The sequence below is a fragment of the Falco biarmicus genome, chromosome 1, assembly GCF_023638135.1.
Source record: "Falco biarmicus isolate bFalBia1 chromosome 1, bFalBia1.pri, whole genome shotgun sequence".
NCBI classification, from domain to species: domain Eukaryota; kingdom Metazoa; phylum Chordata; class Aves; order Falconiformes; family Falconidae; genus Falco; species Falco biarmicus.
Genome location: NC_079288.1, coordinates 75,867,223 through 75,887,858, shown reverse-complemented (window position 1 = coordinate 75,887,858; position 20,636 = coordinate 75,867,223). Strand labels below are relative to the sequence as shown.

At 39.8% G+C, this 20,636-nt stretch overlaps 1 protein-coding gene across 2 annotated transcripts in view; it reads left to right on the top strand.

The window, feature by feature from the left end:
- The window catches only part of JAKMIP1 (janus kinase and microtubule interacting protein 1), a 249,911-nt gene that overhangs the window by 208,346 nt on the left and 20,929 nt on the right, over positions 1–20,636 (top strand). For both annotated transcript variants that reach the window (XM_056338866.1, XM_056338844.1), the window contains exon 15: positions 7,630–7,754. The gene's annotated coding sequence lies outside the window, so the exon portion shown is untranslated. The remainder of the gene's footprint in view (positions 1–7,629; positions 7,755–20,636) is intronic.

Here is a 20,636-nt window from a genome sequence, read left to right as displayed (position 1 = left end):
AGCCATGGGATCCTTGGTATTTTTGGATTGCTGCAACTGAACTCAGTGTCATCTGTTAATGACCACACCATTAAAAAATCAACTTCTAATTTATTGCCTAATTTATAAGCCCACCTGATAAACCCGTGACACAAGTTGAACTCATGTTCAATGTTTAATGTGAAGTAAAAGGTAGTGTTACGTGGCCCAGTTAGATTAGATGCTCTTGATCTAATCCTGTCACTCAGCCACAGCTGTTAACAGGTTTATGTCCTTGTAAAAGACTGTACCTTTGCTGCTGGAGGTTTTCAGACTAAAAGAAAATCACATTATAACAAAATATATAGTCAGAGCTTATATAACTCAGTAGGATAAGAGATAAACATCCATAAACATAATCAGAAATTTCTAGGTAGATATGTTTAAACAAATAGGATATTTACCATGTGAAATATTATGGAGGTTTTTCAAAGTTGTAAGAAGGAATTAGATATCCAGATTTCATTGCCTTTCCATTTTAGTTGGTAACTAACTCCTCTTATGTCTGAAAATGTCCCCTAAATTATTGAATTTGATTATACATGTCATATATAATCATATAGGGCTAAAGATGAGGATTTTTTGTGATTTTTAAATTCTGGGTTTTTTCAGTGCAGATTTCCAATTGAAATACCTACCCATGGGGCAGTATAGATAAAAGCAGCTAAAGAACCTCAAGGTGTTTTTTCTGGGACTTGGTAATATTTACTTTGGTAACACCTGGCAAGTGATAGTGCTGCTGAAAAGGTTTTTCATCACCCTGGGCTTCAGGAAGTGGCTGTGGAGCTAACTGCCACACTACAGGGACAGCCTCAGTCACGTGTTGGGTTGAATGGGAATTAACACATTCCAGAGACGTTAAATTAATGTTCCCTTTAGGAAGGACACTTTTCTTCTCCCCCTTTTTGTGTGACACGATCAATCAGGGAAACCTTTAATACAGAATATTTTGAGCGAGCATACAATAAATAATATCCTCTTGACTGCACTCAAAAAAAAAAAATCAGAAAGAGTTTTCCTGGTGTAATGAGCAATAAGTAGAACAAAGATCATTTGGGAATGAAATGTAGCTGTTTGATCCATTTGATAATTTCCATCTGGATGGCATTTGCTTCCCTCAGCAAAGGGAATGGGAGCTGCCTAGTTCTAGGCAATCTGTTCAGTTTCTTTTATGGAAAAGGACAGTTTAGCTATTCCTTCCATATGGGCATACATTATTACATCTAACAAACATGTTGTTCATCTTTGTTTTTTTTCAGACCCTCTAAGAAGTCTTAATTCCTGGGTGGGATGGGATGGGGGTTGAATATCCTCTCCCCACAACCCCCCTCAGTAATCAATAAAGGAGGGGAAAGATCCCCATTGTTCTGTATAGACAGGTGCTAGTTAATGTACTAAAACAAAATAAACTTTGCTTGAGGGAGCAGAAAGCAAGATAGCTGTAAGAATACCAGAATAGTCATTGTTCGTCTGGGCCTGAGGATGCTGGAGGAGTAAAGATCTGCAGGTGTTGGCTCCCTGCTACCATGGGACCCGAGTCATGCAATCTGCCATAAATTAAGCAAGTTCTATCTCAGGATTCCACCTCTAGAACAGTAAAGTATTCTAAACATTAAAAGAATCATTATAATTGTAATGTCATCTCGGGCAACGAAAGAGAAACTATTTTCTTAGTACAATGAGATAACACTGGTTAATTTTGCTTTTTTGCCACTGTCCTGGGACTACTGAATCTTGCGCATTCTTAGGAGTTTTTTTCCAGTTTGTGGGGTTTTTGTCTGAGGCAGCCTGTGCCCTTTGATCAGCTTTCAAGAAGACTTGTGTATCGGAGGGAATGCATCAGAGCTGCTCCACTGGCATTCTGGCTGGGCAGTGAGGTCTGCACCCTCACTAGGCACAGTCATTTCAGCATGAATTCCTGTTGCCCAAAATGACATGAGGTACTCAAGTACAATAAGCACATAGGCACTGGTGCTTTGTTCTTGGAACACTTTTATTTGAAAAGCAATTCTGTCCTCAGCGTCATAATTATTTTGGAAGTGCTGGTGTTTAAAACCTTTGAAAAAGCACTGAAATTTCTTCCTGATATCCCTATGCATAAAGGCAGTAGGAATTGCTGGTTTCCTGGTTGTAGTTTAAGACAACAACCTTATTTTCTTTATGAAAAACAAGCTTAGAATTCTTTTTCTTTGGCAAACACATGTGATGTAGTCCTGCAGAAATGGATTATTGCATGACCGCATGAAGACAAGAAAAGGGGCAAAAATTCAGAAAAGGATATGGCGCAGTGCCTGGTGTTTTAGGGCCACACCTCCTTCATCCTCTTCTTACTAGTAGAGCTTAGATACTGCTTGTCTCTCTCTTGCTTTGGTGTGAGGTGCTGGGCTTTTTCAGCAGTGAGTTTGAGTTTTGCCATACCGTGCCCAGCATCCCCAGTGGGTGCTGCTGTTGCAGGTGTGCCCAGGCAGCTCAGCTGTAATTTCATCCACGGAATGGTTCAGAGTTAAAGCAGCCTTTTGTTGCTGCCACCAATAATCGTTTGCTCTATCAGCAAAAAGTTGCCACCCTTACATGAGATCCATGAGAACATGGATAGCTTCCAAATGTGCTAATTGAGCAGCAGAGCTGTGATTTTTGCAGCAATTGCTCCTTAGCATTTTGCACCTGGAGTTGGTTTTTAATTTTCATATTTATCAAACAGCTGTAAATTGAGACCTCTAGCTTGCAAATACTTTCATGATCTGAAAAAGTCTGTGAAGGATGATTACACTCCTATTTCAGTGGCATCTTACACCGATTCAGCTGAAGTTCAGTTAGGGACTGATTCTCAGAGGATTTCAGTGCCTCGGCAATCAAACATTTCATCAGTAAGTTATGAATTTTGGATTTCAGTGCTTAAGTGTTTTTTTCCATTCTCCTTGCTACTTGTTGGAAGCAAGTAACCTGAGAAAGAGCAAACCCTGACTGCTTCCATGGTGGATTTACAGTGAGTCCAGGCCATAACACTCATGTTTGGGATGTGCAATCCAAAAGACAAGCACAATTCCTAACTTCCAGAAAAGGCCATTTTTTCCTTGTTCTGACCTTTAACAATCTGCACCAGTGAACAGAGTAATAGGCGGCTGGTAAGAAGGCACTCAGCTCTTTCACAGACTCTATCTGGTGTGCCTCCAGCGTGAGAAGGGGGATCCAACCAGATCTCACCTGCCAGCTCCCCAGACACAAGGTTTTGCCGGTAGAGTGAAACCAGAAGTTCTCTCTGTTGAGAAGTTTTGAGATTTCTTGGGGCTGGAAATGAAGGATTTAGCTTTAATTCCAGGCTGGCTTGGCTGTCCGTCTCCTTCAGGAGTGCTCCTAAACTCTCCCAGTGACAAGAGATGATGAAAAAGTGTTGGTCAGGTTCCTGGTGACATGGAGTCTCATTATTTATGATGTCCACAAGCCACAGTGAAATTACTAAGGATTTAAGCCTAGTAGGCTGAGTTGGCTGAAAGTCTTTCTTTCATTCTCCCTTTAAAGGAGGTGAGGAGGGACAGGAAAATTATGTAAGAGAAGAAATCACAGAATCACAGATTGGTCAGGGTTGGAAGGGACCTCTGGAGATTGTCTAATCCAGTCCCCTGCTAAAGTAGGTTCTCCTACAGCAGCTTGCACAGGATCATGTCCAGGCAGGTTTTGACCGTCTCCAGAGAAGGAGACTCCACAGCCTCTCTGGGCAGCCTGTCCCAGTGCTCTGTCACCCCCAAAGTAAAGAAGTCCTTCCTTATACTTGGATGGAACCTCCTGTGCTGCAGTTTGTCCTGTTGCCCCTTGCCCTGTCCCTGGGCACCACTGAAAAGAGCCTGGCCCCAGCCTCCTGACACTCGCCCTTAAGGTATTTGTAGACATTGATAAGATCCCCTCTTGGTCTTCTCTCCTCCAGGCTAAACAGCCCCAGCTCCCTCAGCCTTTCCTCATCAGGGAGATGCTCCAGTCTCCTCATCATCTTCATAGTCTCTGCTGGACCCTCTCCAGTAGTTCCCTGTCCCTCTTGAACTGGGGAGCCCAGCACTGGACACAGCACTCCAGACGTGGCCTCACCAGGGCGGAGCAGAGGGGGAGGATCAGCTCCCTTGACCTGCTGGCCACGCTCCTCCTAATGCACCCCAGGATGCCACTGGCCTTCCTGGCCACCAGGGCACACTGTTGGCTCATGGGCAACTCACTGCCCACCAGGACTCCCAGGTTCTTCTCCTCAGAGCTGCCTTCCAGCAGGTCAGCCCCAGCCTCTGCTGGTGCACGGGGTTGCACAGTACAGGACCCTACAGCTGGTGGAAACAAGAGTCCATCCAGGAACAGAAGCAGAGGCTGGTAGAAGAAGAGATGAAGTTGTGTTGAGGCAGAAGGGCTAAAAGGAAAATAGACCAACATGTATCAGGCAGGACAAAGATTTGAACCTGAATCCCTGTTTCTCAATTCTGTTGATTAGGTTTTATAACTCTGTGTATATTCTTGTTTCTTAGCACATATTTAATTCTTCAATAAAGCATAGTTAAAGCCAGAAACATCATGATTTGTGGTGAGGATACAAACAGCTTCCTCCAGTGATGGAGGGGGTTTTATGCTGCTGAATGACCCATATCAGAAACAAATACTTGAAGTACTGGAATTACTTGTCTTTCTCCACATTGATGTTTCCATGGGGTATTTTCAGTTTGTTGAGGGAGCAAAGCACCAGAAATATTCTGGATTTCCTTGTGTGTAGGTTGCTCATGTAGTGAGTATAAAGGGAGGAAAAAAATTATTAGATTTATTCAGGGTACACTTTAAGAAGCAAATGTCATATGATGCATTAAGCTATTCTTTAAAACAGGAAAAAAAGTGGATGTGTGGAGTCTCCTGTTCGCCAAAGTTTCAAGAACTCATGGCTGAGACAGTTAACACATTTATTTCTGATGTGAAATTCGGTCTCACCATGCTGGAGGCCTTTGTACCTCTACAGCACACAGTCAGGATTAGAAATGTTCTGGTGGGTTGGCCCAGATGGGGAAGCACACGTGCCTGGCTGCCTGGAGCCCAGGTCCTGAGGGACTGCTTGGGGAGGGGAGAGGCAGTGGGTCAGAATGAAGAAACAGATGTTGTCTAGGCAGGAATTCCCATTCATTTTGTTTACTTACCTGGTTGGTGAGGAAACCACGTGACAACATACGTTTTCAGCTGATAGCCTTTTCATAAATTAGCTGTGACAAATGCAATCCCTTGTTTCCCATGGAGCGAGCTGACGTTTGTTAGTGCTGTGTCACTTCAGTTGCACTTGTGGATCTTTTTTTCTCTTTCTCTGAAAGTAGATTTAAATGAGACAGAAGTAGTATCTGGTTAGCTAACACAGAATTAAATTAAACATAAATTAAACAGCCAGCTGAGATTTCCTTCCTTTGCCAGAGCCCTTAGAGCTCTCTTTGTGCTCTTTAAGGTTTTATCCAGACAGACTGTGTTTTTTTCAATCCTGGTGGTGTGTGACAGTTGGATCTGGCTAATATCTACACCCTTAATGAGTAATTAAAGCGGGAAGCATCATTAAGAATTTATTTTATGCCTTGAAGCCTTTTCCAGACCCTTTTGTTATGAGACGAGAGCGGCTACTGCTGGCAAGAGGGGCTTCGCTGCGCAGAGTTGTGGCAGCGCAGGGGCTGTGCAAGCTGCACCTGTGTGGCACCCTCACACACGCTGGCACTGGCGGGGGCGGGGGGGGGGGGGGTCGCTGGAACAATTAAGTTACAGCAGTCAAAGTAGGGGTGCAGTTATGTTAGGCATAGTTTCCTAAAAATTGACTTTATTCTTACTTGCAAGACTGCACCCTCATGTATTCTGCAGGCATGTTCTAGAACACAACTAGTGAAGGCAAATAGCAAAGTGGTGCTTCTCATGCTTAGAGAATGGAAACTTGCTTGTGGGTAGAAGGATAGAAGCATGCTTGCGGACAGAAAAGAAAGATCCATAAAAACCCATGAACCAGCAGCTGCAAGCAGATACCCTGGGGAAGAGAAGAGGGCAAACTCATACTCGAAGGCTTTCATCACTTGCTGCTCAAGGACATCCTGAAGCAGAGCTGGTTTCTAATCATTCAGTGAACCTGATGGATTTTTCTTCTACTGGATTGTCAGGTCTGTCTCAAACCTGCATGAACGTTTTTGTATTTGCAGTATGCCATGGAAAGAAGGTCCACCACTTAATTACATCTTAAGAACCACTTCGTTATGAACCTGTTACCAATTACTGCACCGTGGCTCTTGTCATTCCTGGCTTCTCTCTCCACTTAGATGTACTTTTACCCAAGAATCAGTCTTCACTCTGGAGTGTAAGATCTGCACAAGAATCTATCTGGCAAACAGCAGCTTTGTTTACTGCTAACTTTTTTTGTAACTTTTGGACTCAGATTTCCAAAGCCATTTCAGACCATATATAGAGTAAACATTTTTTGAAAAGTCAGAAAACCTTTCTTCTCCAAAACAGAAGGCTTTGATGTAAATGGGATCTTATTATTCTTTCTTTCTTTCTGAGTAAGAGAAAGTAGCCACTGGGCCAATTCCAGAGACAAAACTTTTGGAATAATGGCTAATATTGCAAGGTGTGTTCCTTAGCAGAGCTTGTAAGATAAATTAGGCAATGATAGGTAGTGGGAAGGTAGACTAAGTTAGGAAATAAATACCATTTCTTTTCTATTCCAGATAAGTGCATCCATTTGAATTATTTGACATTTGTCATGCTCTGTCTCCTCTGTACAACTCCAAAGTATTTTGCACTCTGGCAATCCTCAGCTTCAAAATTATTGTCTCAGGTTACTATAGACCAGAGTCTCTTCTTGCCAACTCTTTAAAGCTGTCTATGCACAACTAACATCATGCTTCCTCTTCCTGTTTCAGTTACTACCCACTCTGGAAAAACTTTTAAAGCTCAAGTCTTTATGTCTTTAACACATATTTCTACCACAGAATGCCCAAATACTCATTCTGCTGTTGAATATTAAGTCAGACAGTCAGCCTTTTCTGGTTGAAATGTGGGTTTTCTCAGATTTCTTCCTTGAGAATTTAGCAGTTATTTTTTCAGATTTTTTTTTCCCATGCTATACTATTACACCTGCTTCTTTTCATTCACTATTTTACCTATTAAAGTCCCCTTTCATTAAATTAATTTTACTACAACATGTGATTTTGGTTTATTTTAATGTATTTTAATGAAAATTTTATTAGACTGCCTAGCTAATGCAGAAGATAGCAACTGACATGAGTAACTTAATGTTTTGCTACTAGTCAAAATATAGAATTAATAGGGAAATTCAGAGTATTGACAAGGAAGTGTTGATACTGGAAAGCTGTGTCCCTGTTGAAGCAAAGCATTTAAGGCATGTGCTGAAATTGCATTGTAACTTGAATGCTGTATTGGCCAGGGGGTTAACAATTGACTTAATAGTAAGAACTCAGATGAAATGTGCTGAACTGGGGACCCTGTTATATTGACTTTACTCACTAAAAAAGATAAAAGCACCAGTGCCTGCATTTATGCTATGTCAGTGATCTGAAAAGCTAATGAAAATAGTGTTCTTGCTGTATGTATTTTTTGTTTTCTCTGCAGGGATGATTTTGCCAGTTGATTTGGACTATATTATTAAACTGTGGAGAGAAACAGCCTGATGGTTGGTTTGGAGAGATGGTGATGAATTAGGTTGTTGCAATATGACTTTCCCTGCAGAATACAAGGTAGGTTCAATGCAAATGAACACTTACTGTTTTATCTCAAAAGACATTAAATAAGTTTTATGTAATTTTGATGCTAGTTTTTTGTATAGTTTCATTTAGATAGAGAAAACCTGGTATGCTAATTTTTAGGAGTGTTAATTTTCAAATACACCACATCGATCTTGAAACACTCAATAAAATCAATATAACCATTTCTGATGACAAACACAGATCTGACATTTTTTTGCACAATGGTCACTGACATATAATCTATTCTGTTGCCTTACAAAAAAACCCAAACCACTAAGCCAAGCAAAGTAAAAATATATGTCATCATGATAGTTTTAAAACTATTTAAAATAGGTCAGTATAATTATTTTCAGCTGATATACCAAGTCTAATTATATTTCCTATCCACACGAGAAGGCTAGGTTTCTCATTCTTCATTGGTTCTGGTCCATCACAGGTTGTACACTGTTGCTGAGTCATCCAATTTGTGTCAACTATTTACCTGCCTCTCATGAACTGTGTAATGCTTGCTTCAATCACGTTCAAGTTCTCCACCCTCTTAAAACTAGCTCCCCTTTCACCATGCCTTTAAAATACAGCAGCTCTATCTTTTACTGAGGTACAGAGAGATTAAATCCAAGGTCATGTATAGTCTGTAGCAAACCAGAGTATCAAAGTCTAGTCTAAATCCAAGGGCAGTGCACTAAGCACTAAGCACTGAATCTTCTTTTATCAGGAAGGAAGAGTTGACCAATTAAAGGCCGACATGTAATTTTAATGGGAAATTGATTTATTTGTATTAAATAGCCTGGAGAAAAGGAGACTCAGAGGAGACATCATCACTCTCTACAACTACCTGAAAGGAGGTTGTAGGCAGGTGGGGCTCAGTCTCTTCTCACAGTTAACAACTGACAGGAGAAGCGGAAACGGCCCCAAGTTGTGCCAGGGGAGGTTTACGTTGGATATTAGGAAAAAATTCTTCACTGAAAGGGTTATCAAGCATTGCCCAGGGAAGTGGTTGAATCACCATCCTTGGAGGTATTTAAAAGATGTGTAGATGTGGTGCTTAGGGACATGGTTTAGTGATGGATTTGGTAGTGCTTGATTATTGGTTCAACTTAATGACCTTAAAGATCTCTTTCAACCTAAATGATTCTATGATTCTAAATAGATTTAATGCTTGTGAAAAGTGCCAGGCTGATTACCTGGAAATTGCAGGAATCCTATATTCATCAATACATACAGTAAGTTATGTTGATATAGTTACTGTAAACCTGTGTAGGCTTGAAAGAGATACTTTTCTACAAAAATAAAAGTTCATAGTTCATACCTTGATCCTTTGTTTGCCTGAATGCTTAAATTACTGTTAATGGGGACACATGCTATTGGATTCATTAGGAGGGTCTGCGTATTTCTTTCCTACCTGCTGCTCCATCTTCCCCTATCACAAACAGAGAATTTCTTCACTTTCACAGTAAGTTCAACATTTCCTCTGTCTGCCCCATGATGCCCCTTCCCCATTTCACTCCCTCCAGAGACCCTACAATACTGTTCACCATTTCTCATAGCTCCTGACAACTAGCTGGGCAGGAGACAGTACTTGCTGCAGCTCATCTGAGGCTAACTGTATACTCATTTTATCCAGCACGTATATGCTGACTGATTCAGGATCGCTTGCCCCTTTATTTCTTATGAAAACTGAAATGACTTTCTAAGTAACTATTGAAAATGCATTCAATTATCAATATATAAATTTAGTGCATTTTCTTCTTTATACTACTTTGGCATAGATGCAATATTAAAGGTACACAGCATATTCTGCCACTATTGTTTGTAGTTTGAAATTATGTACGCTTTGCAATTCTTCCACATCTTCCTATGCATAATTAATTTTAAATATATGTCTTTACTGCCCCTTCCAGTTCTTTAAACATAGTCCTGACGCATGTAACATCATCACTCCTAGTCATCCTTTCATTTGGATTTGTGAATATATTATCTGAAATTACTCATGAACTTTCAAAGGGATGTTGTTTCTACCCTCTTATCAAGGGCTTGATCCTGCCTTATTAAAGACAATAGTAACTCCATTTTCTTTATTAAGAACAATTTCCATAACACAATAACTTCTGTAGCTTGTGGTTTAAGAAAGATATCTGTATATACACACATTTAGGAGCAGCTCTTTAGGTTGTTTAAATTGTGTTTCATCATACAAAGACAGTAGTTGAAGAACTATTATAGTTCATGGTTGCCATATGTTTGCATCTGGCTTTTTTGGTCAGTGTTTATACTGTGCTACGCAGGAGAATTTTTTGCAAGCCGAAATTGTAGTTTCATGGCTGAAGCCCTTGCTCAGCATTGCACTAAGAGCTGATTCGTCTAGCAGTCCCCTCAAAATCCATTGCTTCCTGACGATTAAGTTGCACCTTGCCATGCAAAGCTTAAATTGAATCCAAATGGCCCAAATTGAACTGAATGAACTGGAGGTGTAGGCACTGACTTAAAAGAGAATTTGGGTATATCTACACAGCCCCAAGCAGAGGGGACCTGGCAGGAGCATGTGCCGCTTCATTTATGCAAGAAACACTGGGTGAGGTCAGAGGCATTCCTTCAGCTTTCTATTACACAGGCACAGGAAGACCATGCTAGCAGGTTCCTATGAAAGCCTGGAGATAAACCTTTTGCTGGAAAATAGCATGAGACTTCCCTGCATGCCAAAGATGCTTAATTATTGAAAGATGCTTAAGCAAGCCAGTTACCTAAATATGCATGCAGGGAGAGGAAGAAGAGTAATGACTGTAAGGATTTGGCCTGATATAGTTAGCCTGGGCTTTAAATTTTTACATATATAGTACTGTCTCTGGCTGCCTTTCTGCAGTCATTGGTGGGTGTGAAACTGAAGAGGCATTTGGAACCAGGTATTAGAAGAGTTTAATAGGACAATATCTAGTCAGCCATCTGAATACTGCAGCTGTGCTAGGGTCAGGGAGGCTTTTATGCTGCTTGTCTCCAAGTCTGACAGAACATCAACTTGCCATTTCAGTCCATCTAACCAAATCATGATAAAGTAGATGCTATGAGACATAGATCACCCTTTAATATCCACCTAAGACTTCATGACCACCAAAGGCAAGCATCTATCCTATATTAAATCATTTAAATGTGTGCCTTTCACACCAACTTTTACCTGGTTTTGTTTTCTGCCACGGTTATATCCAGATGAGGAATTGCAAGTCTGTCATGAGTTCAGCAAGTACCAAGGTAACCAAGTCTTTGTTGAAAGACATTATTTATTCTATCAATGTTTAATGTGGAGCAACCACTGAACTGCGTAATTTGATAGAGATGGGTGTGCTGCTCCCTGGATTCCTCTCATGCTGTCATGCTTGCTTCACTTTTTAGAAGCGATGGAAGACAATAAAAAACAAATAGTGTTTATTCTGGAAAATTCCGGAATTCTGGCATGTTGTGGGAAAAAGCATGAAACAAGCTAATAGTACTTGATATTGCGTATGTATTTTCATGGCAGTTTTTCTGAAACTCTCCTGGGGGCTTAGCAGTGTCTCTTAGCCAGTTGGTGCTCAGGGGCTTTGCTGGCACACCGAGGTTGATTCCCAGCACACAACATCTGACGTGCCTTTTCAAACATACATTAGCTTCTCCTGGGACTGGTTGTTCTTCCCCCAGTGAGCCCCTAGCAGACATCAATTTAGTTGTCATAAGCAAGGGAGTGAGACCAAGTCAGTTTGCTCTTGGTAGCACTATGCCTGCTTAGCCTTCTCCATGCTCCTTCCTGGCTCTGAATGCCAAGGCAGCCTCTGAGTCTGTTAGGCCAGCTCTTTAACAGCCTCATTTGCAGTCACTACTGTAAGTACACCAAGATTAGGTTTATTTCTCTGAGTTACTTAAGGTTCACCCTGAATGGTATTCAAAAATTCCGTAAAATCCTCATCCATGCTGCTTTGCCTGTATGTCCTTCTTCCCAGATGTCTTTATCATCTGTCACTATTCGATTGTCTGTGATAAATGCTCCTTTGACCCTTTATTTCTCATGTCGATGCCCTGCATCTGCTCTTAGAAATTCAGTAGCATGCCTTCTCCTGTTGCAGGTTTCTTTCTCTGTCTTCCTACCTATAGATGTGCAGGTGATAGAAGTATGATAAAGAATACGAAAATGCCATAAACCATGCAGCCATATGACAAATCAGTTTATCTCCTCCCTTTGGCCCTGATCTCTGCTCCAGGGGGCTCCTCCAGCACTCCATGCCACTGAGCTAGGAGCTGTCATTTAAAAATACAAGCAACATCACTTTTTTTCTGTCTTGTGAAATTCTCACCCATCGAAATTGCTCCTTTGCAGAGGTTCTGTGAAGGGGGTAAGATTCTCTCAAGGGCTGTTAAATACAAGAATTTTTATGTCGAGGATAATTGTTAAAGTCCAGGATATTATTGTAATCTCTCCCATAGGAAAGGGAGAACTTTTTGCAGTGTGATTTAACACTTTAAGTTCGCTAAAAGACTGAGATCATAGACTTGAGGCCATAATAATTTTTAGCATGAAAGAGCTGATTTAATTTATAAACAATTTATGAACTTCAGTGAGATCTTTACAGCAGGAGTCCAGATGCCAACACCTAGAGCAGGGAAGCCTTGGAATATGTTGCCAAAAATATATTTTACACATTTCTAAAAAATGACAAGTAGAGAATAAAGACTTTACATGGGAAGTATTTAAGAAGACCTGTATTACTTAAAGTGGTCTGACACTCCTGTGTAACCTAAGTCTTCTAGAGTAAAATAAAACTAGGTATTTCTCCCCTGCATCTCGTTTCATGTACTCCATATTACATATACATATTACATTGTATGCAAAGTACTGCAATCTCTGCTGCTACAATCGAGTAAAACTCCTTTCCAGACAAAGAATTAGTTTACATTTACTAGTTTGTTCCGGTATTGTATCAGAAAACATTGGCTAGTGAGATGTATTGCTAAAAAGGCTGTAGGAAATTAACATTTTGCAATTAGTATATTTCTCTTTCCAGACTGTCTTAGAAAACTCATGCTCTCTGTGTGCATTCCAAATCAGTGTTCACACTGCTGGTGTTTCTGGCTTAGTTTCTGAGAAGACAAGTGTCCAGTGCAGTTGTAGGGGAGAAGTCCTGTGATTTGAAGCTCAGTCTTGCTCTGAAAAGCAACAGCCTGTTGCCAGCTCTTGTAAGGCAGCAGTTGTACTCTTCATGTGGAAGTTAGTGCTGATGATTATCCTCAGAGCATCTCTGTGCGAATCCATGCTATTGTCTTTGTTGCAAAAGCATCATTAATTTAAATATAGGCATGTTCTACCAAGGAGACACTTTTATGGCAAAGAACCTGTCAAGGGTCAGTAGCACATTAAGAAGAAATACACAAAGTAGTTTAGTGCAACTTTTTTTTTTTTTTTTTTTTTTTTACTGAAGCATCTGTTTGTGATTCCTCACTAAGGTGTCAGGTATCTGGGTGAACAGTTCCAGTGCCTCATTAAAGGCAAGCTCCAAGTGACAGCAGATGGAGCTGGAGCTAGGATTAATTGTAAGCAAAGTGAGAGCTGAGAGTGTGTGGTTGCAGTTTTGAGAATCAAACCTCCTGCCCTAGTTAACACTGAGATATTTTGATTTGATACAGATTGATAAGGAGATTACCACAGCAGGGAGATAAAGAGCAACCTCAGATGACCTGATTAAGACCTGACTTTATTCACTGTAACATGGAAAAACTGTCAGTAAGGGCACAATAAAAGTACCCAGCTATGGCAAAGTTTGCTTTGAGGATTTAAGAAAATTATTATGTAAAGACTTATGTGGGTTAGAAATACAGGGAGTTCAAAGTTTTGAGGATCTTCTGAAGCTTGGTTAAGAAAATTATGATTTCTCTTACTGAAGAAAGTAAGAGGCAGACATTACGTCTTGGTGAAGAGTGGAAAAAATATTGGCTAGGTAGAGACTGTCTCTGGTAAAGAGATTTTAATCAGGTCCTTCCATGGTAACCTAAATGTCTTTAAAAGTCAGGTTCCTGCCATGCATGAAGGAAAGGGTGAGCAGATCAGATTTTCTCACCAAGAATGGTCTGTAAGACGTAACATCTGAGTTTGACTTTGGGTTTGGCTAGGAGAATATCACACAGCACAGGCTACCCAGAGGCTTCGCCCTGACCTGAGCAGTTCTGCGTTACACACACATATATATAGATATATATCCCAGAATGCAAACAGAAATAATAACTGACTGCTGTTACATGCCCCTGCAAGCACAGGCTGACATCAGTAAGTCATGACAGTTGTTTCAACGTTTTTATTGGTTCAGTTTTTGAAATGTTTTATAGTGCTTTTGAAAAGCCATGGCACCAGCCCTTCTGCAGGGAGCTGTGGCAAGTCCCTTTATCTTAAAAGAATATATGTGATGTTGTAACTTTCATGTATGAATAGGTGTTGAGGTCTAAAGGTGATTTATTTTTTTTTTACCCAGATCAGAGTGACTAATGTTCAGGCGTGAACATGCTTTGTGATGTTCCCTTCTTGCTGTTGTTCTGCCTCCAGAGAGATCTTCCAGTGTATTACTCCTGGACATGCTTCCCACATTGTGTCCCTGCGTACTACATGTCCAGGGGAGGGCACAGGCTGTACTGTACATTGCCAAAAAATGAAATCAGTCAGCCTGTTGGATTACAAATGAAACACAAATTTACTCATTTGAAACAGAAGCTTGCTTGCTTTTGGATTTTTTATTTTTTGTTTTTACCTTTGAAATCAAAATGGGAAAGGTGTTAATTTCACACAGTGGCAGGCAGCATTATTCTTGGCAACTAATCTGGAAAAAATTAAAAGGAGATAATCTTAATCCAGACAAATAAGAGAGGGATGTATTCCTTATTTATGGCTGCTAGTCAAAGTGAAATAATTTTACCCATCTAAATGAGAAAGCAGTGATTCTTGGGTGTTTATTGCCATACAGTAGATTCTGCGTATTTGGTGGTTTATTTTTAATTAATGCTTGTAAAGCTTTAATTGAAACTCTTCACACAAGATCTTTAAATTCTCTGATTATATTGAATAGCTTATTCAACAGATGTATATTTAATATTTTTCTTTAATTTAATATAGTTTAAGACCCCATTTTTTTAAATGTAGATGTCATTTGACCTATGCCAGATAAAACTGAAAACTCTCTTGGCAAATACCGTACCAGACTGTAGTGAGGAAATGAATAGAAAGCTAGTGATGAAGAAAACTAGTTGTCCTGGGTAAAAGCAAAAATGCTGTGAGTGCTGATGAGCAATGCTTTTATATTTCATAGTTTTTATAAGAAGTTATTGACTCACATTGTAACAGGGACAAACTGATTCAGCACATTCATATTCACTAGGATTATAGAGGGGGTCTCGTGGTGAAGAACTAATGTTCAGTGCACTGTACATCCCCAGCTGGATACTCAAAGGCATGCTTTTGATCATCTTTGCCTCAATCTTTTTTGCTGTTGTTTAGAAAATTAATCTGGGGAAGATGCAGAGTGAGCAATGAGAGAAAAATGCAAGAAGTGAAGTAACACTTCTCTTGGGCTGCATGGGTCGATCTGTCAGCTTTCTTGAGCTTCATGTTCAGCAAGAGATGAAAATCATTATTTAAACTTCAGCTAAGAAATATATACTTACATTAATTGTAACAATGTAGGTTTTGCTTTTAACTATAGTGATGGAATATTTTTCAGATGGAAACTTAACTTTCTTTTGGTGTCTCCCTAAGTTTTATATTATGTACCACCATTTATGCAGTGCACTATATACTAGTGATTCTCTTCTTCCTAGAGTAGACCTTGCTGATTTTCAGAAGTAGTAACATGAGGAATAACGTCTGCAGTGCCAAATTTACAAAGATACAGACAGAGATGTCTAGCTGGTGCGAATCCCTAACTCAGATTGGATGCGTTGGCCTGAGTGTTTAGTTTACACTTTTGAGATGAATCTCCTGTTCATCCCCTCTTTGCTGCACTATAGATAACATAGTGGAGTAGGCAAAATGGAATTCAAGTGAATCTAAACTGGAAAATGCTCTCCAGCTTGTGATGGCTTTCCATCCATCATTAGATCATCACTAGATTAAACCTATTCCAAAATCAAGTCCCCAGAAGTTGTACAGTATGGATATTGGGTCCTTAACACCAGCTTTCTGTTCTGTCTACTCCTATTGCAGTTCATTACTTGCTAAGTTAGGCAAAGCCAAAAATATTAATGGGTATTTAACATTTTAACTGCATTGTAGATGTTTTTCTAAATCACCAAGGTACCTTCAAACCCCTCAGTAGATCAGGTTTTATGACAACAAACTTGTTTTCAGTGCTTTGTACCAAAATATTGTCTGATTAAAATATATTTCCTTTCTCCTAAATATGTTGCACAAAAGAGGAAATGCCTTTAAACGCAGTTATTTGCTAAAAAATAAAACAAATAATTTTGTAACCCAGTACTTTTCAGACAGTTGCAAATGTATGGTCTTTGCTCTCATAATCATACGATCTTGAAAAAGCTGTGAGAACTTGGGACCAAAAGGTTATTTTCTGTTAATGTTTTATTAAATACTTGCTTACATGCTTTTTGTAGCAATAAAATAGCTCCTGTTAAAGTCAATAGTAAAATATTGTTCAGAAAGGCAGGATCACAGCTTGAGTGAATACACAGTTTCCTTCTTACTTGTGGTACTCTTCATAAAACATTAGATTTCTATCCTTTACGCATAACTAGAGTCTCCTGAGAGAGAGCTTTGTTTCAACATCGGGAGCATGCGACACTATCTCTGGTTGCAAAAGCACTTTAATCTGGATGTGACAAACAGAAGAGATTAATGGCTTCAATTTGGACACATGCAGGCAAGTACAACATTGATTCTTTAACAAAGGCAGAACAGACATGATTGCCTGGGATTTAAGAAAGAAAATACAGACTTCATTCATGAGCTTAAAATACATTCTTATATAGCTTAAAATATTTTTGATATTACCATAAAGATGGGAATAGTCTGTACACTCCAGTGCCATATCAACAAAACCGCTTAAGTGTATGTTTAAGCATATAATGAAATTTCATGAACTTCAACAGCAAAAGACATTTAACTAAAGGTATAGATAAACTGAGGGGTTAAGCAGGTGTTTAAACATTGGAGTAGTTCTTACATCCTTGTTTTTACGAGGATACAATTAAGGCACAGAGAGGCCAAGTGACTTCCCCAACATTTTCCAAGGAGTCTGGGGAGGAGAAAGAAGCTGTACCCAATTTTCTTGGGCTTTAGACACTAGGTTAGGCTCAAGAGTGACCTACAAAGCCACCCTTAAAATGCAGACAGTGTCAGCATTGCCATTTGTCAATGCAAATACTGGTGGAGTGGGAAAAAACCCAGTCTTTGCACCTCTAGGAGCTTTTACTAGTCAGGTTTTTAGACAGATATTTTAGAAAAGGTATTTTGGACTAGTTTTATCAACAAAAGTGAAACTGAACACAAAAAACAATTTATAAAAGTTTTAGGCAACAACGATATATTTATGAATTTTTTCCCTTGTCTTTGCAGGGTTTTTTTAGACACTATTTGACACTTCTCTGCAAAAGATGAGAGACATGGGCTAGGATTCGAAGGAGGGTTGCAGAAATTATATAGATATATTTTAATTGCTAGCCAGTGTGCTGTCATCTCTAATGAAACCTTTTCTTAAGTCAATTAAAATAAAAGGCTTAGAACACAGGAGGGTGCAGAAAGGTGTTAAGAACTGATGTATGGTCATATTAGCTGGAGAGATGTAATGTTTATTTTCAAAGGCACAAGGGAATGGTGATGGGTCAAAAAAACCCTTTTCTCATCATTCTGTTAGACTAGGAGAATAGGAGGATTTTTCCTTGGTGGTTGATATGAGCGTTGCAAAGTGCGGTCTAAGACTTTCTGAAGATTCACTTGTGACATGTGAGACCACAACCAAGAAAAGCCAAGCAGCATTCGGACCTCTGTGATGGTGTGACATACTTGGCACTTTTAAAAAACAGGCCATTTAAATAAAGCTAGGAGGCTAAGGAAGGCAGGCTTTAAAAATCTTAGCCAAAAGCTTTACAATATCAAAGGGGTAAATAACTCTAAATGTTACAAGTGTGAAGTTAGATGTATAGTGTGATGGGTTTTGGGTTGGTGTCATATGCAGGTTGGTTGGAATTAAGTAGAACTCTGTCAGTACTGGGAAAACAGGTAAATGGACCCAATTTAATCAGTTTCTTCCCTCCCCAGTTTTATCTGGATGTCTTTGAAATTAGTGTTTTTGTTGGAAAATGGCTATGGAGTAACAAAATCAAATTTTCCACTGGACTTGTGAGGGCCTATCCTTCCTATACTATCTACAGATTGCAAAAGAAGCAATGAGGGAAAAAAAGGCCAAATACAGAAGATACGAAAGCTCTTTCTTAGCTAAATCACCCACAGTAAGAAATCAAAGCCAAAACCCCAACCAACAACCTAAGACCCCCAAAATACAACTGTCCATCCAATGACAGAGCTGTTCAGTCCAAGAATCCGCTGTCTGCTTTACGAGACTCCAAGGGCAAAAAAAAGCTTCTGCATTTTGTGTTAAGGCTGCAGTGATAGAAGGTTCTTACAGTGGATTTAGTTCATCCTCATCAGTTCCTCCACTGATACTGGTGGGGATTTTTTATAGTGTATGGCTTTGAGGCACTGCATTTTGAAGCTCAGTTTCCCTCCTTCACAAAAACAGATAAATAATCCTGCTGCCTTTGGGAGAAGGAATTGGCTCAGAGATTTATGTTAGTATGGATATATATAAAAAATAAAAATAAAAATAAGAAAGGAACCTGCCTGAGAAAGAACAATAACATTTATTTATTGTCTGGTGGAGACAGAATTTTGTGATGGTGTGGAAGGTCACCATACGACTTGTATGATACTTAAATCTCACCTGAAGGCCCACTGTTTTGTCTCTTTTGCTTGGATGATTACTCAGAACGAGAATTTCTTGCCTGTCCTGGACCTGAGGCAGTTAAAAGCCAAACAGAGCTACCCATGCCTTTCTGACCTATGGTCACGTGCACACACTTGGGCAGTTCATGTAGTAGTAATGAAGGAAACACAGGCTAAAACTGTGCTTGCTGCCTGGCAGTCTTACAGCAGCTGAACCTGGCTTTTAATGACAGTCCAGCAAAAGAAAAAAAAAAATACTTCAGTTCCCTGGTATCTCCCTCCACATACATCTCCTTCATGTCATCATTCTGGTTGTGTGAGCAACTTGCATCCAGACCTGATGGTCCAGATCATTCAGGAGAGATATCTTCTTTTGTCTGCTGAAGAGCTGTCAAGCAAACTTTTACATTTATGTTGATCTGTTATGAGCTTGACTCTTAAGCAAGCAAGTCTCTAGTTCGGTGAAAGTTAGTGACTTCTTAAAAAGAACCTGTTGAGTACAGGAAAATAGCAAACTGAAGGAGAATGTTATCATTATGCTTAATATTCCATAAGCTGGCTACCTAGTTCTGAATTTACTCATTTTAAATATTGTGAAAATGTATGTAATCTGCAAATCTGGTTATGAATTCTAGCTTCTACAAGCTATGATTAACCTTACTATAAAATGTACATTAGTCTTCTGACTTTATGAAGTAGTTTAATTGTATGCTAAACTGAAAACAGAAAATAAACAGCAAGTTTAAATAGTGTTGTCTTAATATATTGTATTACATACTCTAGGTTAGCATTTAAATGTAACTGTATTTGGAAAAAGAGATTAAATAAGTGTGACATCATGAGTAGAGTATATATGAATTCCATAGATCATTAATCTTTAATCTTTAAAGTTTCTTATTCAAGGCTATAAATACATTAATTCAGCTATCAGCTCTTCTCTGCTATCTTGATTATGCAGGTCCCAGAGGTTGCTATAGTAACCTGGTATTACCAATGTAAAGGCCATAAAGGATCTGGGTATCTAGATAAACAAAATAATCAAGGGGTGCTTGCAACCAGCACCCTGGTTAATGTAATGCCTATGTCCCTTGAATGAACACTTAGTCCTGTGCGGATTAGGCCCTTGGCTTGTGAAGTATGAGACAGGCTGGCACTCGAAGCCTGTTTTCATATGGCACACGTTAGTAATTCCAGAGGTGCTGTTCACTGGGAGAGCCCCTGAATTATGGCACCTACGACATTCATTTGTTGCAGTCTTCAATCACGCTGTCAGCAGGCAGTCTGGTATGGATCCCATGGGTGAACTCGCTCTCAGGGATTCAGATACTGTTTGGACATTTTGAAAACCAAGAAAAGGTGGTTTCTGTGAAGCTGAGGTAAGTCCGTATTGTTGATTACAGCTGTTTAAGGGCACAGCCCAGTGCCAGCCATGACTGGGCACTTTGTTTTATGGGAGAGAAGGCTGCATTACCCAGCAGTTAGGCAACAGGTGTCGTTAAATGCTATTGGCAATCTGTCTCTGTAGGGGGGAATATCCCAACTTGTGTCATTTTTCCTATAGTGAGGAAGCTTATTGTTGGAGTTGCTTTCTTTTACCAGGCCTCTGAGTTCTTGGAAACTGGTAAGAAGCTTGAGGCTTTTTCCCAAAGTTTTAGCTAAATGTGGCCACTGGGTTCAAAAGCAACGCCAGAATGCAGGTAGTAGAGGCACAGTAGTGATGAATGCTCCGTCTCCATTGGAAACCAAGCCTAAACATACTCCTGTAGCCACAGCTCAACTGTGCTACCAATGGAAGTTGCTGGCTAAGCCTGTGAAATAACGCTCAAGCCTAAAGCAGTGAAATAAAAGAAAGCGGTAAAGTTGCAGTGTCTCGTGAGCCTTCGTTCAGCCTTCAGTCCTACAAAGGAAACCTC